A 27,378-nucleotide genomic window follows, 5' to 3' on the forward strand; every position below is an offset into this window, starting at 1 on the left:
AAAAGCATATTGATAAGGTTTATGAAAAATAGATCATAGACGGAAAGGAAACACCAGTAGTAAAATGGAAATCAAAGGAAGAATGTCTTCATGTTAAGTATGCAGTGGAATATGAAGACCATAACCACAAATTGACACTAATTGGTAATAGTGGATTTGGAAATACAATCAAGGCTGGGCTTGAACATGCAGTGAAAGAAGCAAACCTGGCAAAGACTGTTCAGATGAGTGTTATTTTTCATATTCTGTCGAGAGGGCATCTTATGAAAGATTTCCCAGAATTTAGTAATTTATTATCTTTTTTGAATGTTCCTCGCCATCCTATGTCACATTGGTCAATAAACATTGGATGGGAAATGGTAAACTATCTCACTGAGGTGGACAAGAAAAATTTACAAGAGAGTGTAAAAGAGTCAAATTTCATTTCATTATCCATAGATGAAGTTACTGCGATAGATAACACTGCTTGGGTTTTTATGCATGTGTATACCATAAAAGAACACGTCTGTCGAGCTCATCTACTCTATGTTTGTAAAATGAGGGGTGATTCAACAGCAGAAAATTTATATTTGGAAGTTAAGAAAGCTTTGAATGAAATTGCTGGTATAGATGACTTGACAATTGCCAAGAAGTTGGTGTGTGTTGGAGCTGATGGAGCTGTAGTAATGCAAGGTCAAAGGACTGGTCTTTGTGCAAGATTACAAACTAGTATTGCACCATACATGGTTGGAATTCATTGTATGGCCCATCGAATGAATTTAGCATATAGAATTGTAAGCAATTTCCCTACAGTGTCAAAAGTTGAAGATCTGGTCCACGAGCTCCACTCATACTTTTGCCGAAGTCCTAAACGTTTTGCAGAATTTCAAATTTTTGCTGAGGGAGTAACAGCAGGAAACAAGGTTCTCAGGGATGTTGAGACTAGATGGATCTCCTTGCATGGACCAGCGAAACAATTTCTAACTGAATATCAATCCTTGATCAGAATAATATATGAGCAATGCCTCACAATAGACAAAGCTCCTGATCTCTTACATAAATTAAGTGATATAGAGACTCTGTTAACTTTAGCTAGTCTCCTCCCCATGCTAGATTCAATGAACAAACTTGTTAAGAAAGCCCAATACAAAACTATGTAAATCAATGAGTATAGAACTCTACGTAAAATGACATACTTAAGCCTGGATGGTCTATATCCAGATCTAACAGGGTGAAGCCCAAATTTTTTTAGGTGGCAGATAATTATAGATTTGAATCATGCTGAAAATGTTTTACATTTCAATACAAAAAATGAGTTGTTTCTTTTTAAAAGGATTTCAGATGCCAATGCACCAATCTAAGATGGGCAAGTGAGGCAAAGCCCTACCAGTTAAAAAGGAAGATTTTGATAGGATTGTTAAATCTGTTAGTGATAATTTGAAGTCTATTGCATATGAACTTTCAACTGAGATTTGTGAAAGATTCCCTCGAGAATAAATACTTGAAGTCATGGGTTGTGTGTATCCTCAATTTTGGCATTCAATTGGAGATAATCCAAATGACGCAAAGATGTTTCATAAAAAACTAGAGGAATTGATATTCACATTTTCAAAAGATGCATATTGCAATGGATAGCCAATAGAAGGAATTTTAAATTCAAATCATATTAAAAAACAATGTAAACACTTTGCATTGTTTATGAAATAGCAGTTGGTTAACTTGGAGAATCCATTTGAACCTGGATCAATCACAAGGCTTTAGAAAGGGATAGATCAAAGTGAAGCATTCTGTATTGTAATACTAGAATATTTGAAACTTGTTGATTTATGTCAAACAATGATATTGGGGTCGGTGGAAGATGAGAGAGTTTTCAGTGCATTAGGGCTTTCGAAATCAAAGATCAGAAACAAATTAGACAAAAATTTGGAAACTTGCTTGAGGTTGTTTGTAACTCAGTATAATGTTAGAGATTTTCCATATGATAGGGCACTGGAAATCTGGAACTCCATGCGTGAAAGACGAGGGTTGTGCAACACTTTAAAAGCTAGTGGTGCTACTACTAGTGCTAGTGCTAAGACAAATGATGGATCGGAGAATCAGAGTCAGCATGAAGACAAAGAAATTTTTGAATACCCGACTCAGAATGAAGATGAACCTGTTAGTACTAGTCAGTTTCCGAATCTTGAGTCCATTTGGGATATAGAAGCCTCAGACTAAGCCACTGAAGTGAATTAGCAATTAGTTTATAGGTATTTATAATTATACTATAGTTCTTGAGTCATATTATAATTTCAATTTGCAATACTATAGTTGTCATTGATGATTTTTTATATTTTATTCCTTGAATTTGTCAATCAGAACAGATACTTATTTCATATTTTTAATTGTGAATTTGAATTATTAGTAAACAATTAGAATTTATTTTCTGAATTATTAGTAAATTGGTTCCACATTATGTTGAACATGAAATGCAACAATTTGTGTCACAAGATCCATAAAATTATTCATATTGCATAATTGTTAGAACCTTTCTACTGTTCTACATTAAATGCTTAACATGATGTTCATGACGATTAGGGTTTTGTGTTTATTTTTTGTCTTAGTTGACTAGTAAACCAAAGTTGTCATGCATTGAAAATCTGAGTTGTCCTCTCTTTATTTGTCCATGTCAACGTCAAGTGTGGTCATATAGTTGGTTAGACAATGAGACATGTTTAATGTTTCATCTCTAACTTGCATATAAATTTCATGTTTAACAATTTAAGTGGCGAGTTAGCGAGTGTTGGTTTGGGTTTAAATCGCGAGGTCTCTATTTTTTTGAGTGTTAGCATTTTATGTTAGTAAGCTGGAGATTGTTAATGAAATTGCTTTGGTCATGAGGTCTCAAATTGGTTTGATGTCATGCATTATAGCCGCGAGAGTTAGCAAGTAAGTCATTAATGGTCTGTGTGCTACTGGTCACACCTGTTTATGATGGTAATTAACATAAAACATCAATTTTTGTTGGTACTTGTTGGGTCGTTGTGGTCAAGAGATAAAAAGTTTTGGGATTTTATGGTTATCTCTAGCTCCTAGGTCCTTTATCATCAAGTCAGCTTAAGTTGTGAGCTTGCGAGTACAAGGAGATTTTAGTTGTCGCTACCTCGCAAGATGTTTCTCACTTGACCATTTTATGTTGCGAGGTTGCGACTAGGTGTGATTTTATGTTATAGCAAGGTCACAGGGTGTTCGCGGTTAAGTCATTTTTATTTGCGATCATGCGATGCGGTTAATATCGTAGCTTAGTTGGTTTCATCGCTTGCTTGCGGGTTTTGAAGTTGTTTAGCATTTTATGTTGTGATTTGGTGACAGGTAAGTTTTGGTCTAATTTTGTAGTCATCATATGCTCGCAAGTTTGTAAGTATTAAGCCAAAGAGTGTTGCGAGCATGCAATGGCGTTAAGTGTCTTGTTGTCATTGGATCGCAAGGGTTTAAGTCAAGTTAAGTTTTGAGTTGTGAGCTTGCGATGAAATAAGTTGTTTTGTTAGATTTTCCATGGTCACCAACTCATAGGTAAATAAAGAATATTATAAATGTTGTTATGAGGTTGTGACTGAAGGGCTTGATGAAGATCAATGGATGTCGTTCACTCGTGAGATTCTTTGAGGATTCATAAAAGGGGTTGTGAGCTTCTGATTAAGAGGATTTGGTAGCATTGTTGCTAACTTGCCAGTTACTTTCCAAATTGTTATAACCAGTAGCGAGTGTGCGATTAAAGATGGGGATTGACATGTGGACTTGTTTGCTAGGTTTTGTAAAAATTTTGAATGGCAATCGCCAATAAAATAGAAGGGCATGAATATAAATTTTGCTTGAGTACTTCATATTTGAATTAATGCCAAAGTAGCTAGTTCATGCAAGTGTGGCAATTAATGAGACTTGAGAGAATTTACGGCACCCAAATACCATAAATTGCATGATCAAGCCGAGATTTTGTATAATTGCATTAATGAATTCTATCTTCGAGGTAATCCAGTGAATTGAGCTTTACAACAACGTTGGAGAATTCAGAGTGTTGGGTGTGGGAAAATTTCAAAAAATTGGTTAAGTTTTTCTCTTGTAGCTAAAATGAGCAAGGCAACGAGTGGAACTGGAGGTTCCAATCCCAAGGCCACCACAAGTGGAGGACCTAGAGGTTACAAGCCCAAGGCCACTGAGGAAAAGACGGTTAAGAAATACAAAGAAGAATTTGTAGATTTGTTGCCAGGGACTTCCGTTGCTTTGAATACAAATGATTTGACATGGGAAGATTTATGGAGCTAATAAAGAAACCTAACCACGCTTCATATGACTGGTTCTACTCGGTTTCATTATTTCTAGAATAATAGGGTTAAGGGTGTCCCAATGTCAAACCCTTGGGATTTAAATATGGCAAAGTTTATTGTGCCAGATGTGTATGTTGAAGTAGATTTGATCAAAGAGTTGGCCAAACGCTATTGCCCAGTATCTAGGGTAATCAGAAGAAAGAACCAGTTTGCCCTAGTTTCAATTAACAGAGCTAGCTTTGTTGAAGCTTTCCAGATTACTGGTGTTGCATGTACAGATATGGATTTGGAGCAGATTGCAGAGGATTATGACAAATACAAAGGTGTTATCAAGAAGCATGCAATGCCCAGATACATGCCTAGGGTGAATAGGAAACCGGTTATAATTCCAGATAGTATTGAACCACCATTTGACATCACACCTTTCCACCATTATATGCATTGTACAATCTATGGATTATGCAGTGTTGGGTTTTGATGGAGATTCAATAGTGTCAGCTGAATTACTGATGATGGAGCATGGGTATTCAACACCCAGATGTTAACAAATATTATGATTATGTGGGCTATGTGGTTGAACACATTCATAATTCTCTAGTTGAAATTCAGAGTGGTGCACCCAGCCCTACATTCAAGCATTATTCATTACTGATGCATTTAATCTTGTTATATAATGTTGAGTTCATGGATAAAGAATTGGAGCTTTTCAAAGAAGAATTGGGTGTCTTAATGCCAATACATAGATGGACCCATGTTTGGGATAGTAGTTCTACCCATTCTTCTTTCCTTTTCTTTGAAAATTGGATTGTTTTGCCAATTATGGAAATGCTAGGAATAAATAGGGAACAATTGTCAATTAATGTTAGGAGAGTTTTGAGACCTTACCAGTATGTTCCAAACTAGTCTATTTCACATAACTAGGGAGACTTTTTCTTTTTTGATAACTTTACTGTGATCAGAGTTTATGGGTGTCCTTAGCCTCCCCATATTTTACCAAAATTTGTTCCAATTAGGATTGCTTTTATGGAGTTTATTTGGCAATTGCCCCTCGTTGAAAAAGAATACCTTGACAAACACAGGAAGGGTTCTATTCTTCCTAGGCTTTGGGTTGTGTCTGATTTTACCATTGGTAGGAGTTCCTTTGATGAAGTAAACAATTTCCTTAAACAATATATGTTAATTAATGTTGTGTCTAGATTTTGTGATCCTCAACAATTTATTAAATGTGCATTGCCAAAAATGACACCTTGGGCCACAATAAAGGACCATGAACCATTGGATGATGAAGATGTCGTTATAAATTTGCTGAGAAAAGAGGAAGTACAAGAAAGAAGAAGAAAATGGAAAAATTTGATGAGAGTTGAAGAAGAAAATGGAAAAATTTGATGAGAGTTGAAGCAGAATTGAAGGTTGTTGACCCTAGTTTCTCAGGTTTTTTCCCTGATAACCCATACTTGCAGAGGATTAATAGAATGCTGAGGTTATATGAAAATCTGATGGAACAAATGCCTCAAATTCTAGAAAGATGATATTGTCAAATGAGTTCATGAAAGATGAGGACTTTATTAAGTCAGATGAATTTAAATGTTTTTTGACAAGGTTGAAACAAAATCAATTAAGACAAAATCTGATCATAGAGGAAGGAAATGTGGAAAAGAAAGATGAGATCATCAAGGCAGTGTAGGAATATGATCTTGATAGGGAGAAAATATCTGTGGAACAGGAAAGATATTTTATTAAGAGTACTAGTATGATTATGATGCTTGACTGGGATATCCAGTCTATTTTTATTATTGATTAGATTAGAAAGAAAGAGGACCCAATGTTTAAAACTAAATTTAAAATTGGAGATGTAATAAGAGGATCGGGATTTAATCATCAGTCAAAGACACTTGCTTCTTGGTCTTTGGCCCCTTCCACTCAAAAGCCCCACCTTCTTAATAGCCAACTAGAAAAGAAAGCTGATAGAATGATATGGAATTTGCAGAACACAACTGACATGGAGATTGCCTCATTTTTTACTCAAGAAGATACACATAAACATATAGCCAATTGATTGCATTATCTAAAAAATATGAAGAGACGCTAATGAATAAGGGTGCTCTAGAGGAATAGTTAGTGGAGTTGAAAGAAAAAATTGCAAATGAGCCCCCTCCAATACAGATTATAGAATAGTACAAGAAAAACCAGCTGATGTGACAACAAAAATGGAGGAATACACAGAGAAAATTGAAAATCTTGAAAAGGAACAAAATGTCAAGGCTTTCTCTGTTGTATCAGGAATTCTGAAACACAAGATTAATGTATTGAAAGGGAAATTGATGGTAGTGCATGATTTGCATATTTCTTTGAAAGAAGCAAGTAAAACATCCTCTGAGGCTGTCTCTTTTCTTGGACCCTTGTTCAATGTTTGGTCAGGAAGAAGTAGATTAATGGATAAGCTAGATACTGCAATGATGTATAGTGACGAGTTCCCTCCCAAGATTAGTGACACTAAAGACATGGTGGAGGTAATGAATGCAGCGTATGCATTTTTCACACGGAAGGATGTGCTTATAAATGAAAAATTATAGACATTTGGGGAAGGTTATAGTAAATTGGTGCCTTCAATTTATGGTAGTAATGGAGATTTGAAATTAGTTTCTGATTGGACCAATGAATTTGATTTGATTCTGGAGCAAGAAGAAATAATCAAGCATATAGATGAACAGGTTGATGTTGATTTCCTTAACGGTATGCTTGATTCACTATTCAAAGTTGAGGTTGACCATGCACAGTTTATTGTTGAGGCCAAGGCACTTGCAGATGCCATATGGATAGATTTAGTTGCAAAGTTGGAAGAGGTAAAGGCATTCAGTTGGCCAACAGACAAAGATGCGAACAGGTGGCAAGCCATGCTAAACAAAAGAAGAAATGTGAGGTTGCTACCAAATATTCCTCACAGTAATTCTAAGCTTGTTGAATCCTCATCTTATAAAAGGATTCCAAGATTAATTTGAGAGGGATGGCCACTTTTTATTTTTGATCGGTAGAGAGGGATGGCCAGTTGGCCACTTTTATTGATGTTGAAAACTCTAATATAGCTATAATATTTCAACTGTTCAAGAATTTGATAAGTTCATAGTTGAATCACATTTTGAATTTACTTTCTGATATCATTATGAATATAATATCAATATCATTTGAAATTTGAGATCTTCACATAATTGTCTTTTTGTTGAATTTATGTTTTCACTATGAATTGAATGGCCAAGGGTTTTTCAGTTTACATATGAATCTGGGTTGTGTATGTAATGGCATATTCATTCCTATTTATCTACAAATGAATCTTATTGAAGTTTGTTATCAGGTTGTCTTTGAATTGTAAGTGATTGGTCTCTATCTTGATATTGACTTGGTGAACTGACCTTCCAATTATAATAGTTGATTCATTGTGGGTGAATATTTTTTCTTGTTTGCCTTTGATTATGAAATTGTGATTTGTCCATAACATCTATCATGGAACTGGATCCTCAAAATATATTCCCTTTAATTGATTTGCATGCATGTTTTACTAATTATGTTGTATTCCTATCTATTGTGATGTTTGATACTTTCATTATTAATACTCTTATGATTTTATATGCTATGGATGTTTATGTAATATATATGGAGGTTTTCTATGACTATCATGTACATGTTTTCCCTCCTCCATAAAGTTGGCATTTACTCATACCTATAATCTACTCACCAATTACAATGAGGTGAATCCTTAATATGATTCCAGACTAACATAAATTTTACATTCATGGGCACAATAGGAAGCATTAAATGAAAAATTACATACACCATAACAATACAACAAATGAAAAAAGTTAAAACTCATGATTCTGATCATTTGAAAGAGATAGAATTATACACTGGATAGAAATAGATCAGAATTTAATTTCTATTGAATAAAATTACTACTTCCGTCAACCATCACAAAATAAATTTATATATAACTCCTTCAAGAACCTGCACAAAGATTGACACTAAATGCTTTTCATTTGCTCTGTAAATGACTATACAACTTGCTCCCTTCACCTAGAGTCTAGAATCACTACTGGAACCAGAAAAGAAACCCCAATGACTATACAACTTGCAAAATTACTTGAGCTATGCCATTATCACCCTGATGCCTTCAGATGGAATGTGAGATGTTACGTTCTATCCAACAGATCATTTCCAAATACAGGAGGAAGCCTTTATGCACAGGAATAGAGAAAATGGAAAGAGGAGCTCGAGCCTTCATGCCCACGATCAACGAAAGTGGAAAGAGGAGCTTTAGGGTAAATGTAATATGTTGGGGAGGGGTTGCAACTTCCATGTCATCACAAAGATGACTGGCTGCCACTCCCCACCCAAACAAATACTTCTTTCATTCCTCTGCAGGCTCCTTCTTCAAACCCCCTGCCATCCTGTGGCAGAGTAGAAGCAGAAGATGTGCCATGCTTGGCCTTTCTTGATAAGAAAAGGCTTTCACACCCTCTCTGGCAATCCTTCTCACTTTCACAACCCCTCTGACAATAAACAAACTCACATAGGAGAAAACAAAAAAACACCCATCCGGTATCACAAAGAAAACAACAACTCCATGCACGATCCTACTCAAACATCATCTTCCTTTTTGAGAAAAAAACCACTCTCAGAAAATGAAAAAGGTTTCTTTTCTCTTCTACCAATTAAGTCACCACTCCATTGTATTTATAACCTTTTAACACTTCGTTTAGTGATGCTTATTCATGTGAAAAAACATCATTTTGGTGTTTTTCAACATGATTGTTGACTCTAGAAGTCATGCCTAGATCAAATCCATTGCATCCTATTAAGGCTCATCTATTGTGAAGGATTTTGTTCTGATTTTATTCCTCCTTGATTGGACAAATTCTACTTCAGAATCCCTGACAACAAGCAACCTGAGCTTTAATTTCTCAAAGAAATCCGTGATCTCCCATCTCTAACTCAAAAGCTATCCAATCCTTTTATGCCTCTGAAACCATCATCCTCACTTGTCTAATCACCCTCGACTCAGGAGAAACCTTCAAACTAGTCCCTCAAGAATGAGTCGACATCCAAGCCTTAAAAATTCTTCGTACATATTAGCTTGCCTTCACAGTTATCACTAGCTCTCATGTTTGTTTAATGTTAGAATTTTTAGGTTGCGAGCTAGCGACCAACAAGTTTGTGGCTAAGTTTTATGGTTATCGCCAGCTCACAAGGTAAAATGTTTGAAGACGTGATCAAGCTGTGAGCTGGCGACAAGTTGGTTTGGGTTTACATTGTGAGGTCTCTAGCTTTTTGGGTGTTAGCATTTTATGTTATTGAGCTGAAGATTGTTAACGAAATTTCTTTGGTCGCGAGGTCTCAAGTTGGTCTGATGTCATACATTACAGCCATGAGAGTTAGTGAGTAACTCATTTTATATAGTTCTCACTAGCTCTCATGTTTGTTTAATGTTAGCAATTTTAGTTCACGAGCTAGCGACTAGACAATTTGTGGTTAAGTTTTATGGTTATCACCAGCTCGCGAAGTTAAATGTCTAAAGACTTGATCAAGCCGTGAGCTTGCGAGTGAAGTGCTATCGATTAAGAGATAAATAGTTTTATGTTGGCGAGTACGCGACAAGGGTTAAAGTTACCACTATCTCCAAGTCGCTGTGGTGATGAGGACTTAACATTTTGTGGTCGAGAATTGGCAAGTGGCAGTTCAGTTTCCCTCAGTTGCTAGATCTCGAGGTTATGAAGGCTTAGCATTTTCAGCTTGCGAGTTGGACATAGAGTCGTGAGGGCTTGTCACTAGGTCATGATATTTTCTAATGGGCAGTCTTGCAGGCAGAGAGTTGATGACTATGTGCCACATGTTTTAATGACTTAATATCTTGAAATCGCCAATATATTTTTTTTATAGTTTGAAAATAGCTTGAAATCGCCAATATTTTATTTTTATGGTTTGAAAATAGTTTGAAATCGTCAATAATTTTTTTTAATGGTTTAAAAATAGGTTGAAATCGCCAATGCAAATATTTTTCTAGTTTTAAAAACATTACAATTCGCCCATGAAAATATTTTTTTGGTCTTAAAAACATTACAATTTGCAAAGATTTTTCACAAAATTTGAGCAATCACGGCTAATTTTCCAATGGGGATTATTATTTTTTCTCCATAAACCACAAAAATTTGCCAGTAAAATTTAAATTGTCCTCAGGAATTATACAGCTTTTGTCAGGTTTTTACACCTTGTCCAAGCGGGGGGGGGGGGTTCTTAAAGTTTTCACACACACACACACACACACACACACACACACATATATATATGTATATACATATATATATATACCTATATACATATATATACATATATATACATATACATATACATATATACATACATATATGTATATATGTATATACATATGTATATATATGTATATACATATGTATATATATGTATATGTATATGTATATGTATATGTATATGTATATGTATATGTATATGTATATATATATATACATATATATACATATATATGTGTGTGTTTGTGTGTATATATGTATATATGCATATACATATACATATACATATACATATACATACATACAAACATATGATCATTTGAATTTAGTTAAAACTTTTTTAAATAATAAATTGGAAATTTGTAACATGAGCATGTTGAATCAAATTTACCTATGTAGAAGGTGGCACATGAATGTACTCAAACTACCCTCTAACAACAACTGTATCCTCTAAAATATCAAGCCAATTGGTCTCATCTAGGCTTAAATCTATGTCTACAACATGAGAAAATCTCACATGTCCTTGTAATGGTGAATGCAGGGGACTGTGAAATTAAGATAGCATCAATGATTACTCTAAACGTGTCAACAAATCCATATAGCATGTCATTGTCATGCTTATGTGTACAACCTCTAAGCCATGATCAGACATATAATTCTATGCACTCATTGAAGGATCTGCACCCTATGCCTCTCCCTTTGTGGCAACATAATTATTTGTAGGTGGATCTTGATTTGCACTAGTATTGGGGCCATCTAGTTGATGAGAATGTCAATGATGAAAGATTGAACCCACATGAACTCTAACCTTTTCTATATGGATATGTTGCTCTGATGAAATGAATGCATATGCATCCAAAAGATCTTTAGCCAAACTAATCAGAGTAACATGTGCCATGTCTCCTGAAAGATTCCCCAAGTTAGTGAGTGAAGGGATGCTCACTGTACTAGATAAGGATCATCTAAATTGTTGTCAGGGTGTGTTGCAAATGAAGATCTAGAAAGTCAACTACTCATCCAATACTAGCCCACTCAATCACCATACATCAAAGTAGTTGAAACTACAATGTCACCAACTCTATCAATGGCTTCTTGAAGTTGGTTACTAAGAACATCCTCATCTGTCGTGAGACCTATCGAAGGGGTAATAGGTTGTGCCCTTCAACCAATAATGACCCTAACCTAGATATGGGTGGAAATTAGCGTAGTTGGCGTTATTTCTCAAATGAACCTCAACATATAACTATAGTGCAAAATAAAGTGGAATTTGGTGGTTATTTGTATAACAGTCATGTGTAGCAAGGAAGCATGATTATATCAAAGCAACCATCACAAGATGCTCACCTCTAGTAACCTGATATCCCCAAACAATATTTTCCCCAAATATGATAGAAAAAATGCTCTTTTAGGGTTTCCTTGGACACTAAACCCTAAACCTCAGAAGTGGACAAACCCTTAAAAATGTCTTGTTGCTTCCTAACAAGAATTGCCTCTATAGAATATGTAGAATAAGCACTAGTACCCCAAATGTCACTCCTAATATCCACAAGGCTATCAAGAATACTCTGACAAGTGTTCTTATAAACACTTGTGTTACTACTACTATTTATAGAGGCTATCACTTTTTCAATCTCAATGTATTTTCATGCAAATAGTCCCTGAGAGAGAATTTACTCATTTTCCATGATGTCTAAAAATAGATAGGTACACCTAAATGATAACTTAATGTTAAGACTTCGATTGCTTTATTTAAATATAAAATTGAAAGACAATTACTAAATACATTCAAATTAATTATATACAAGTTAAATGCATGTACAAAAATTCTATTTAATCAAATTCTAAATGTACTCTTAAATTTAGAGATCTTGATAAAATATAAAATTAGCTTTCACAATAATAAATATTGCAATCAATTTCATATAGTAGTAGATGTTAAAAAATTGAATACATCATAGACATGAGGAAATAACATGCATCTGTCTTAAACATGCATCAATCAAATAAACACACGTGTAACATGCATCAATTTCATAAATTTGATTGGGTAAAACTATGGATTTGTGTCGCACCTAGAGCTCTTCTATGTAATCCAGGCAGAAGGGTTCGAGTTGGACCAATGTGGCAGTCATGTGGTGTTGGCATTGAAAAGGGATTCAAGTTGGAAGTGTTTTGATTGGAAGGGTTCCATCTAGACCTCCTTTCCCTATATAAACTGGGGAAAAGCCTTTTCCCCTCATTTTTCACTGACCAACTTAGAGTTTAGCAGGCGAGGGGGAGAAAGGGGAAACAAGTTTGGCCGGAAGCATTTCAGAGGTAGGGTTTTGGTTTTTGTTTTTTGTTGTTTTTGTTTTTTTTGTTTGGTTTGATTTTTTAGTGCTTTTCAAAATGCGATAGTAGAAATATATTATATATTTTGCTTTTTTCATAATAATTTTGTATTATTTTTTAGTTTATTAGTTTATTAGTTTTTAAATTCTTAATAATATCTTAGCTTTAAATTTTTTTAATGTTTAATAATATATTAGTTTTAAACATTTTAATGGTTAATTATTTATAAATGTGACATACACATATATACAACTTTACTAGGACACTTGAACGCATAGTAGGACATCTGAACACATACTAGGAGATCTTAAGACACTATTAAGACATGAATGACCCCCTAATACACAATAAGACCCCTTCTGACTGTAATGACCCCTTCTCACTATAATGATCCATAATAATACCTCAATAGAATAATACCTTATGACCCATAATGACCCCTACTGACCCCATATGATGCAATAGGAGCATATACTGTCATAAGGGGTCATCTAGAGTCCTTAGGGGTCATATTGGGTCCTAAGGGGCCACCCATATGTTCTAACATGTGTAGCTCCTTAGGACCCCATATGACCCCATAGGATTACATAGCATCGTAAGGGGTCATATGGGGTCCTAAGGGGCCACTGATGTGTTAGAACACATGAATGGCCCATTAGGACCCCATATGACCGCTTATAACATCTTAGTATGTACAACATACCCCTTAGGACCCAATATGACCATATAGGATCACATAGCGTCCTAAGGGGCCAGACATGTGTCCTAACACATGCATGATCCCTTAGGACCCCATATGACCCCTTATAACACCGTAGTATGTACACTATACCACTTATTACCCAATATGAGTCATGACCACATGGGATCACATAGTGTCCTAAGGGGTCATATGGGGTCCTAAGGGGTCACACATGTATTGTAATACATGGGTGAGCCATTATAACCAAATATGGCCCCTTTTAACATCCTAGTATGTACAACATCCCCCTTAGGACCTAATATGACCACATAGGATCATATAGTGTCCTAAGGGGTCATATGTGGTCCTAAGGGGTCACACATGTATTCTAACACATGAATGACCCCTTAGGACCCCATATGACCCTTATATAATCCTTATATATACAATGTATCCTTTAGGAACCAATAGGATAAGATAGGATCACATAGTATCCTAAGGGGTCATATGGGGTCCTAAGGGGTCACACATGTGTGACCACTAAGGACCCCATATGACCCCTTATAACATCCTAGTATGTATAATGTACCCCTTAGGACCCAGTACGACCACATAGGATCACATAGTGTCCTAAGGGGTTATATGTGGTCCTAAGGGGTCACACATGTGTTCTAACATAAGTGTGACCCCTTAGGACCACATATGGCCCCTCATAACATCCTAGTGAATACAACATACCCCTTATGACTGAATATGACCACATAGGATCACATAGTGTCCTATGGGGTCATATGTGGTCCTAAGGGGTCACACGTGTGTTTTAACACATGGGATACGCCTAAGGACCGCATATGACCCCATTTAATTTCCTAGTGTGTAAAACATATCCCTTAGGACCCAATATGTCCACATAGGATCACATAGTGTCCTCAGGGGTCATAAATGGTCCTAAGGAGTCACACATGTGTTGTAACACACAATGGTGACCCCTTAGGAATACATATGACCCTTTATAACATCTTAGTGTGTACAACATACCCCTTAGGACTCAATTTGACCACATAGGATCACATAGTGTCCTAAGGGGTCATATGTGGTCCTAGGGGGTCACACATGTGTTCTAACACATGTGTGACCCCTTAGGACCCCATATGACCACTTATAACATTCTAGTATGTACAATGTATCCCTTAGGACCCAATATGATCACATAGGATCACATAGTGTCCTCAAGGGTCATATGTGGTCCTAAGGTGTCATGCATGTGTTCTAACACATATGTGAACCCTTAGGACTACATATGACCCCTTTTAACATCTTTGTGTGTACAACATATCCCTTAGGATCCAATTTGGTCATGTAAGATTACATAGTGTCCTAAGGGGTCATATGTGGTCCTAAGAGGTCATGCATGTATTTTAACACGTGTGATCGTTAAGACCCCATATGACCCCTTATAACATCCTAGTATGTACAAAGTACCCCTTAGGACCCAATATGACCACATGGGATCACATGGTGTCCTCAGGTGTCATATGTGGTCCATAGGGGTCACACATGTGTGATCCCTTAGGACCACATATGACCCCTTTTAACATCCTACTATGTACAACATACCCCTTAGGACCCAATTTGACCACATAGAATCAGATAGTGTCCTAAGGGGTCATATGTGGTCATAAGACACATGAGTTTTAACACATGCATGACCCTTTAGGAACACATATGACCCCTTTGCATAAATTTCCTTAAGACCCCTTAAGACAACCTATTAAACATGACATTTAATATTACTTTAAGATGTTTTTTAGGATAATTAAATTTATTTTAAATATTTTTATATGTTTAAAATGTCATTTATGTATTTATTTGCATACAGTATTGTATATATGTTCGAAAATTGTTGTATGTAATTATATATCTAGTTCTAGAAATCTCTTTTGAAAAATTACACTTTATTTCAATATTCTTCAAACAAAAAATATGTTAGAATATATTTACATATAAAATTGTTATTAAATTGTAATGTACATGTGCATATGCAGATATCTATATATTTCATACCATCATGTCAAATCACTATACTTCACATCATACTGGATTTGAGTCTAGTGTTCATCTAGGTGGTCGTAAGCGACGTCGCGTCAGTCTACAAGATCTATTAATGATAGGAAATGTCTTTATGTGAAAACTACACAGACATTACAGCGTGTTTTAGATCACCCGAAGCACACGTTAGGAAAGACCCCTAACCGTATAAATATGGAAAGGGAAGAGACCATTAGTGATGAGCTATGTCATATGATTGACATTGTTGAGATGTATAACCCCTATCATGAGATTAGCATTGATGCCTTCCCTTACACGTAATGTTACCGGTATTGTAAAATGGCAAAATTCAATGAGGATGTTTCTATTGCTGATGTGAAGAGTATGTTCCCTCATTATTAGTCAAAAGGTGGAACAAGGGGTTATATGCCTCATATGTGCACAAGTGTAGTTGTGGTACCTTTTATATATCCCAGATGGTTGGCCACTCATCATACGTGGCCCCAAAATGATGAGTTGCTCCTCTATTTCTACAAACAATTGTTTGTAGAGTTCCATTTGGGCTATGATGTACACTATACAATTTTTTTGCACATGTTGGGCAAGAGAGAGGGAGGTTTTTGAATAAGTTTAGATGACCTGATGTGCCAAAACCTGCTAATAAGTGGGCATTAGTTGGTCCAAACCTTTTGGTGCTTCTAAAATGTTTGGAACTGTCACATGTAGCAGATAGTGTAGCTGATGACACTCGGCAACATTTTTTTTCCAATATTGCTACTATAGCGACACAAGTTGACCAAATGACATCAGATCATGTGGGGAGATATTTTCTACATTCTCATAATAGAATTCCTCGAGCTGATAATACATAATCAAGTTACGAAGCCTACATTCGAGTAGACATACCATCATTGACGGATGTTGCACAACTGCATGAGGTAGATCTTTTGTAACAAATGAGCATATGTCTATGCAATGATCTTTTGGATGCCTATCAAGTTCTTTCTATGGAAAATGGGTTCCCTCTACATGAGGCATCAACATACGTTAGATGACTAGTTGGTAGACGAGTACATGAGGCATCAACATATGTTGGTCTAATAATCAATGACCTATCCTTTTACATCTTCAAAAATATTGTCTTTTCGAGGAACCCTATAGATATTTATCCAATTGTTTTCAATCTTTTCATGTAACATATTTATCTTCCTAATATATCTTTGATCGATTCTTCTAGATACCTTAATTAATTGTCAAACTGCATGAACTTGATTTCTATGAGACAATTTCTTACTAGAAATCATAGTAATCAATGCTCTATGTGTAACACTTAAATTAACAACTCGACTTGTGTTGTCAATACATTTCAATTCTTTTTACAAATTTCCAATTATAGTTTCTTTTTTACTAATGTATCAAGTGAGCTTTTCTTAATATCAACGCCGAACAACTCCAAATTAGGAGTCATTTCTCTTTTCCTAAATAACTTAGCAAATAATTGTGCTCTTCTAATAATAGACTTATTTTAAAAATAATCATCCCACATTTTCTTAAAATGTAATTTTATTGTGCTTTCAGGTACCATATATTTAGAAAGAATTTCATTGAAAAGACTATCTTCATCCATTTTCGTCAAATTCTCCATACCAGAATAAATTTTGAACTTGACTTTGTACCAATTTGATTTTATAACTGAGTTGATATTTATTGAACATCAATAGTGTTGGGATCCAAGAACACTTAGAGGGGGGGTGAATTAGTGTTCTGCAGGTAACACAAGATTTTATGCTTTTATACCAAACACATATAAACCAGTAAACAAATAAACATATAACTAGAAGAAAATTAACCATCCACATGAATGAACACCATAACACACAAAATTTATATGTGGAAAACCTTAATGAGGAAAAACCATGGTGGGATTTGTGACCCATAATATCAACTCATTGGCCATATGAAAGATATTACATATAATGGGGGCTTGCACATGCAGGAAGGCACACTGCCTAGAGCCTCACTAACTACAAGCTTCTGCTGAAGAAAAATAATGAAAGTGAACTCACAAAATGCATCTTCTACACCATATAGAGTTCTAGTTATAGCTCTTCTCTATACCGGTTCATAAACCCTGAACACTACTACCGGTATCACCTTCCCTCCAAGAATGTCTTAAAAAATATTTACAAATCATTGCATGATACAACATTCATATACAAATGATCTTTGCATTCACAATCTTTATCCACAAGTTCTATCCTTGCATAACCCTTAATGATTTCCTATTTTTCACATTCATATTCCATATCATAATATCCTAACACACTGACCTATATACCCATTACAAACAATATGCCTTGTGTTGGCTTACAATACATTACAAAAGATATATGATGTCAACTTAATACAATAATTACAAAATAATTTTCTAAATAAATCTTCCTTGATGTCAGCTTCCTGAAGTGTTTGATGATGGTGCCGGTGCCGGTGTAGCCCTTAATGCTCCAAAGTCGGTGTCTACCGGTGAATGCCTCATAATGCTGGTAAATGATTCTATCAAGTCTTGTTTCCATCAATGACAACAAAATGAATCCAATGAGTGTCAATTTCCAACAATCTTCCTGTTTGGCATTGATGGCAACACTCATGTGAAAAATGGATTCCCTGCCGGTTCAACTAAAATATGCTCCCCCTGAGCAATACACTCCTTCTGATATTCTGATATCCTTCCCATGTGTTCCTGTCTAATTTTTTTGATATTTTTCATATATATATTCACTCCCCTTTGAAATCAATGCCAAAGATGAGTGAAAGAATTGAAAGAATTTAGAACAAAAGAATGAATGAATACTATTTATTTCACTGGAGGTTGACCAACTTCAAAATTTCAGAGTAATACTTATCCAACAACTGAAGATATGTATCTCAGCTGGTTTTGAAAGTTTTAGAAATGGATACTAGTCCACTTAGTAAGTATCTCAGTGTTTCCTTCTCTTTTACTTTTGCTGGTGTTGGTTTAGCAATCATTTCCATGCACTCTCTCTTATGTATACCTAATGAATCTAATCTAGGACTTACTAGACCTCTAAGACTTGTTGCCCTCTGAATGATCTTATCTCTTTCCTTCTCCAAAGCAAAAATTTAGTTCTCCAAGGACAAAATTTGTCCATCCACAGATGTGGTTAGTGATATTAATCCATCAAAAGAATTTGCAATGTGCTATCTTATCATACAACTCCTTTAATTTGCCATCTACATTAGCTGTAAGAATTTCTATATTACTACACACTGTGTAGATATTTGTACACTGTTTTAAACAAACCTCAACAAGAATGAGTTTGACCTCAATTTTCTTTTTCTCTGTTTGTATGATTTGATCAAATGCTATTCTTTTAGTTGCGGTGAACCTTTCTAAATCCTGTTGGTCTGCAATCTACCTCAGTGATTGAAAATTGTTAGAAATATGCTTTGTTAGAGTTTTGATCTTGTCGGAAGGGCTTGCTCCATCTTCAATCTTATAGTCAGGTATCAATCTATGCAACACTGTAACTGATTGATCAATTAATCCCTTGTCCGCAGTACCTTCCTTTAATAATTTTTGAATACCCATCATCATCAACTTAGTTGGACTCATCTCAGTGACTAATTTTTTCTCAACCTGAGAAGTGTCAATTGCCAAAACCATTGTTGGGGAGTCAGTAATGACTATCAGTATAGACTTGGTTTCATTTACCTTATCCTCTTCAGCACTGGTGGAGTATTATCCACAATATTTCCTATAACCTATGCATTTCCTTCCTCAAAAATGGTTCTAGCATAATGTTATCAGACCACAAACCACATCCAACAAATCCAAATTAACAATATCCTGAAATTCATGAAAAAATTTAGCAGAAAACTCATCCAAACCTGGGGCTTTGCCTTTGTGCATCCCAAAAACAACCCCATACAATTCAAACTAAGAAATTGGACACTTGAGGGACTCATTCATCACATTGGAAACTAAATAAGAGATACAAGAAGAATCATATTCTCCCTATCCATAGATAGAGGAAAATAATCAGAGAAGAGAATAGAATAGTGTTGAGTAGCCTCACGAGACAGAGCTTGAAGATATGTCAAATGCAAAGCATTTAAGTAGTGCACATTAGCGGATGTTTATGCCTGGCACTTTTCATTTTGGAGATTTCACCATTGTGTCTACCAAGGCGTATGAGATTATTGAGAAGAAGCTGGTAGAGGATACAACTTGTATGGACACCAAGCTTGGAAGAATTATAACCCAAAATGATATATTAACCACTGCAGGAAGAGCCAGTTACTCGATGCATATTTACTAATGCCCATGGAGGCTGAGGATTTATTTAGGAACAAGGAGAGAGATGAGGGGGATGCAGTCTTAGAGGAGCTAAACCAAAACCTAGAGGAACAAAGACATAAGCTTCAGGAATTAAGATAGGAGGGAAACTCTAGGAGTGATTCTAATGAAAATAGGGTTGTATCAACACTCTGAGCACCTGAACTAGAGGAAGTGGTAGAGAGTCATGAGCAAGCTATGGTGAGACTCAATACCAACACAGATGTGAAGATGGAGGAGCATGCAAATTTTGTTGCAGATGAAGTTTTTGTACACTCTAAGGAGTTTAAGTCCTTGTACCACTAAAAAGGGAAAAGATTGAGGGAGACCATCCCAAATGTTACCCCTGAGAATGAAGCAAAGATGTTGAAAATATTGAAGGAATATATTGATGCAAAGGTGGCTACAATGACACCACATAGAGGGAGACAACTTCTCAGTGAGGCAGGCATTATTTTGTTCCCAGGATGGGATTTAGGTCCTTTTATTTTTGACATTTTGCTGCATTTAGATAGAAAGGATGTTAAATTAGACATTCAGGGAGTTAATGTTATTTTTATTGGATCAAGATATGATCCAAATGAAGAAGAAATGTTACTTTGGGCCTTGTACCCCCAAAATAAAAGACCCAAGATTATATATGTAGACAAAGAATTTGGGCATATGATGAGGTTGAAAGCAAGGGAGGTTAATCCAATTGTCACTACAGACTTGGGGATTGACATTGAAAAGATAAATAAAGCTCAAATGTAGTGTGTGTTGAAGGAGGGTCATAAATACAAGAATTTGTATGAAGATCTGTTAAGAAGTCGTGGTCATGAAGTACCACAGATAACTGATACCACTGTGCAATGGAAAAAGAAATATGAGGATCAAATGAAAGAAAATATAAAGTTGAGAAGACATATTAGGACTACTAGAGTGGATGTTGCATGTGTTTTGTTGACCAACAGGTTTGAACATTTGTTGGAAGTCCTCAAAGAATTCTAGAAAAATTGTCAGAAGACTCAAGATAATTTGTCTTCTCATGAAAAAATTTTAAAGAGTCTAAAGGCGTTGTCGAAAGAGAAGAGTGCCGAAGAGAAAATTGCTGAGAAAATTCAAACAAGATTGAATAAGAATAAAGCATACAATGTAGACATTAAGAAGGAATTTACTGATTGTAAGGACATTGTCAGATATGGTATACCAGACATTATGCACGAGGAAGATCAGATAAAGGATAAAGGGATCTAGATTGCAGAATGCCAGAATGTACTCAACGCATCCCTTAATGTTTTCCGGACAGATGTCTTGGATATGAAAGAGACCAGTGAGCAGATGGAGAAAATGGTTACTATGGAACTTTTTGTCAGAGATATTGTGTTCAATACCATCACTCACTAGGATAGCAAATATTTGGACCATATTCGAAAATGTAACACATTTTTGGGTGACCAAGATTAATCTCTTAGTTTATAATTTTGGTTTATGTTTGGCAGTTAGGTAGTTAGGTATTAGGTCTTAGTTAAGTTTAGTCTAACAAGATGAAAGGGTGTTTCCTTTCACTTGAATCCTTTGGCTCACATACATGTAATGAGTCATTTTTTGTAAAAAGAAGGAGATAGATAGAATCCTACCGCTGGCTAGGCTACAAGTATTTTTTTTAGAAAAGTCTAATAGGAATGAAAAGTTTATTTTGTGCAAACTGAGTATATTGCATTATTTTGTAAGTGCAACTTTTGTATACGTTCTTACTTTAGAAGTTAAATAGACAAGATTTCATATCTTTATATTCAGATCATTGTGTGTAATTTATGTTTGATGAAACCATATGTCCTCTTGATAAATCTTTCTAGATTTGTTGTGATGTGCCATCACATGATGTGGTATTGAATGTAAAATTGAGTTTATATTATTCATGCGACACATAATGAAACCTTCATAGTGATGATTCTATAGTTGTCTCTTGAGTTGATATTGGTTCTTGTCCACAGAATTATTCATTAAAATGTCATTTAAAGGCACTGGTCTGTTATTATTCCTTGCTGAGTGAGTTTGTATGCATCAGGTCCTTATCGAAGAAACAAGACTTTTGATTCCTATAAGTATTTCTCTTATCATAACTACTTAAGCCATTAATAGTAATATTTTTCACAAAATACTATCATACATACACTTATTTTATTATTTCTAAGAGCATTCAATAAAAAGCACTTTTGTTAGCATAATTGCAGAAACATCATTTGCCATCTCTACAAATTGCTAATCCCCATAGTTTAAATTCATTAAAAAAGAAACCTCTTTTATGCTCGAGAGTGTAAAGTACACCCACCTGGGCTTAGTGGAGCCTAAAGTGCAGAGGAATTTGGTCTTCGACAATTCCTGTTCATTGGCCAAAGCTGATTGGATTAACTGAGGATTAGGCAAGTCTTTGGTTTCCCATTATGTGGTATTGGGAACAATAGGATCACCATTGATAATAACAAAGAAGGAAGAAAAAGTAACACAACTCATCATATAGTTGACCCGCTCCTGACTAAAACCAAAAGAAATGAGAATTTTTTTCAAGAAACACTACTTAACTCTATCGTAAGCTTTGGGCATATCTAGCTGATGAACATAGATTTCTCATTAGACACCACCATAAAGTGAATGGTCTCATAATCAATCACCACCCCATATTAAATTTTTCTACCTATCACAAAACCCCCTATTCATCTAAGATCAAATTCAGGAGCCAAACCTTTAGCCTCCTAGCAATCCATTTAGTAATAATTTTTTAGACCACATTACATTGAGAAATATGCCTAAAAAATATAGTTGTTCAAAACCTTCCTTTCTAGGAATAAACTCAAGGAAAGTAGAATTAAAGGCTTGAAGAATTTGTTTTCTAGCATTATATTGTAGACCACAAACCACATCCAAAAAATCCAAATTAACAATATCCCAAATTCATGAAAAATTTTAGCAAAAAACCCATCCAAACTTGGGGCTTTGTCCTTGTGCATCCCAAAAACAACCCCATACATTGGAAACTAAAGAGGAGATACAAGAAGAATTATATTCTCCCTATCCATAGATAGAGGAAAATAATAGGAGAAGAGAATAGAAGAGTATTGAGTAGCCTCATGAGATAGAGCTTGAAGAGATGTCAAATAGATAGGAAACAACCAACCCAAAAAAAGGAAACAAGAAACCAATCCAATTGTTTAGAAATAACTTCATCTCCACACCAACAATTATTCCAAGTTAAGATTCCACTAGATGGTATAATATAAAATAAGTTCAAGAAGTTCACATTCTAATGAAAAATATCAAAGGAAGGACCCAACCAATCCAGCCCTCCCCTTTTTTCCTCTAAACTTAACATAGAAGTAAAATATCCAACTCACACTCATGGAAGGAAATGACAACAGGATCTAACATACCTTATATGAGACCAAAGAAATTTTTTTCCTCAAAAATCTATTAGAGAATAGACATTAGTAGAACAAAAATAATCTCTCTAAATTCCAAAGTAGAGGCAACCATTGAAAGAGAAGTGTGACAAGTGATCCACCAAAGTGGAACAATATTTCTTGGGTCACAAAAGATAGTTATACCCAAGAACAACACATAGAGCCAATGCACTGATATTGACCAAATCGCTAGATACTAGAAGCACAATAAAGTATAGAATCAACCAAAAGTTTAGTCTCTTTAACACAAAACATTTCAACAAAATAAACTGCAACCAAATCCTCAATAGGACTTTTTCTTGGTATGTTATTCAACTCCCTAACATTCTAAGATAAAATATGAAAAATTTTGGGATAAGTGAGCCTCAATGGGCTTGAGAGACCCAAATTCCACCAACAACTCCCCAACTAATTTAATCTTCTCTTGGTCCTTTTTTATTGGCTATCTTTTGAAGAAATATCAAAAGACCCCTTCTTAAGGGACCTTTTCTATAAACCCAAAGCATGAGAATACCTTCTACCTTTACTATAATTCAATACCTCCTTAGCCAAATCTGCCAAGACAATATTATCCTACAAAGCTGCAAAGTCACCTGGATCACCCAAGTTAGGAGAAAAAGGGGACACCCCGTACTAATAAACAACAAGTGGACCCATAATAGAACTACTCTACTCCTACACAACATCCATACCCATAGAAATCTCACTAGAAGGAACATCCCATAAGATTTATTCCTCTAGGCCAAAAGCGTTGAGAACCTCAAACTTAGTGAAGCTCTCATGTTTCTGACTATCCCCATAGGGTCCCTGTTGTCCTCTTTCCTTAGTGTGGGGCTTAGCAGGTTTAAAACCATCATTGTCAGGGATACCATCTTACACATGGCACTTTCCATTATCTCTATTATCCCCCTTTGGACTTCATGAAGAAGTAGAAGCACCAACTGCATTATTAACCCTAGGGCATTGATATTGAAGATGTCCATACTCATGGAAAATCTAGCACCAAAAAGGAAGAGATGCATAGTCTAACTATTAAACCCATGATCAAGGGCCTAAATATATTTCCATAGAATCTAGAAATGGGTTATTTAAATCAATCTCAACACAAATACAAGAAAAATAAATTCCTTCTTTTTAGGGGTTTATTGAGAAACTGCAACCGGCTTCCGTAGTAGAGAAACAATCCACTGCAAAATATCCTCCCTCCAAAATTCTAAAGAATCCTGTGGCAAAGAAACCCAAACAAGAACCCTCGAGGGTAGTTCTTCTACCGAGTTGAAACCTTCACACCAAGGTTTAATGAACAAACTCACATGATTATAAAATTTTGGTACTCCCTCAAAAACATGGTTTTGGTCAGCCATGAAAGAGAAAACAACCATGAAATAGTTGTTTGTAGCGAGCATAATCTCCAAGTCCCCCTCAAAATACCAAGAACAACGAATCTAATCTTCGAGAGATATTTTTAATCTTATCTAGTTTTATTCTTATGTTATTTTTGAGTTGTAGTGTAGCGAATACTATAGTTGATGTTTCTCCTATTTGAATTTTATTCTACCTTAATCTAAAAATAAACTCGATGTTTATAAAGATAAAAATAATATTTTATAAAAGATTATTACATAGATGTTTGTGTAAAGAAAAATGAATATAAGAAAAATAAAATAGGTACATCTATATCAATATATAAAAAAATTAAAGGTACATATATATCTATAATAATATAATTACAAGAACACATGTAGAGATCTAAATGGACAATGGATAAAGAAAATAAGAATAAAGTTATATGTAAAACAAGAAAAAAAGGATTTTAGGGTAGGTGTTCAAACATAATTACAAGGACATATATGTGGATTTTTTTCATAAAGCCACAACTAGGAAATATTTATATAACTTGAATTAGATGAATCGGGTCATCCCACAGTAGTGGGTTACACTTTTTAGCCAACCTTGATACTAAAATAAACCTTTTGAAAAAAAAACTGCACATTCAGACACCTATTACTTCTAAACCTTAAGGAATTTATAATTAATGTAAACTAGTGATTTGTGTCATTTCGTATGCAAATTATAAATATATTTTTTTGAATTTTTTTGTATTTGAAATTTGTGTCCATTTTAATATCTCCCTTGAAAACTATTTTTAAACAATAAACCATTTTTTTAAAGAGTGATACGCAATTGGTAACACATAGAAGTTTTTTCTAAAATAGATAAAAACGTGATAATTTCAAATATAGGGTTGTAACGTTGATATCTATTGTTTGCATTTTTTTTCATAACATTATGTTTAGTATATCAAAAAACAATGGGAGCGGCAAGACAGGCGGGAATGACTAGAGCGACTAGTTTGAATTCCAATGGAGCAGGAGCAGGAAGATCGGGTGATGAAGGTTTCAGAGGTTCTCATATGATTTCCACCATGGGAGAAATCGAATCTAAAGCTTATGATAGAAATATAAATTTGACTTGGGATGGGGGCACCTTTCTAGTACCATCAAATGAAAATATGACTCTACAATTTTACCTTGTGGTGGGGAGGGTCCCAGAATGTCTGTGGAGAATCTTAGGAAACTAAGATCTCTAGACTACAACACAAAATGGTCTACTTTGTTTGGGTTAAACCTCAAAGGAAAGTCTATTGCACTTGTTCCCCATAAAGTGGACTTGAAGTATAGTTCTTATTCCATTTTTATTCCAGATTATATCATGGAAAGGAATATGGATAACCTATCTCTGTCCTGTTTCATAAGTTTATTGGCCCCCACCCTAATATTGAAGCTGTTATAGATTGGTTGTCCCAGAAATTGAAGGGAAAGGGTAAAATTGATGTGGTGGCCATTTCCAATGGTTTTTTCTCCTTCTCCTCTTCCTGTGAGGAGGACCTATGATCTGTTTAAGTGGGTGGTGTGTCCTAGACCAGATCCGACCTCACCATTGCATCCGGGTGGTATTTTCTCCATGTTGAATAGGGATGCATTCTTATATTTTAAGAATATAATTTTAGTTTTTTTATTGCAAGTATCTCTCTCTTCTCTCTCTCTCTTGCTATCCTACTCTCTTTAGGTCTCTCTCTCTCTCTCTCTCTTTCTCTCTCTCTCTCTCTCTCTCTCTCTCTCTCTCTCTCTCTCTCTCTCTCTCTCTCTCTCTCTCTCTCTCCTTTAATATTTATAATTAAAATTTATATAATAAGTATAAATTGATTTTTTTTTTATATGTATCTCATGCTCAACAAGAAGAAGCTCTATTAGAAGCTCAAGAAAATTTTGGAGAAGGATCAACTCAAGTTCAAGCAATGGTTGTTGGAGAAGGGTCAAGATTACTTTCTTCTACTAGTGTCAATGAGAATATGAATCTAGCTCAATGTGTAATGAGAAAAATTAATTACAAAAAGTTAGATTATTTACTTGAAATGGATATAGAGAAATTGAGATATTATACTAAACAACCTACACATACTAAGAGGAGGACATTAAATAGAAATTCAAAGAAAATAGTTTCTCAATTTGAAAATCTTGAAAAACTTGAAAAATCCTAGCTATTATCAATTTAACTTATTAGTAATGATTGAAAAGAGCCTTTGAAATTGTTGGGTGTAGATACAATATTGAAAAAGAGGAAATTTTCTCACCTACAAAAAGATATTTTTGAAAATAAGGTTTGGATTCCATTGGGAAATTACCTATATTTGTGAATAAGGCCATTTCAAGAAGAGTGATATTGACATCTATTTTAAATTAAAAACATGTCCCAAAAAAGACAAATCTCTACACTTTCATCTGAGATTGGCTATACTGGGAAGAGAATATCACATTATATGAAAAGGAGAATAACTTTAGATGATAATACATTAGAAGGAAATTGGGAAATAATGTGTAGAGCTCCTCATTCTAACAAGATTGAAGATGGAACATAATGT

Source organism: Cryptomeria japonica, chromosome 7 (genome assembly GCF_030272615.1).
Source record: "Cryptomeria japonica chromosome 7, Sugi_1.0, whole genome shotgun sequence".
NCBI lineage: Eukaryota > Viridiplantae > Streptophyta > Pinopsida > Cupressales > Cupressaceae > Cryptomeria > Cryptomeria japonica.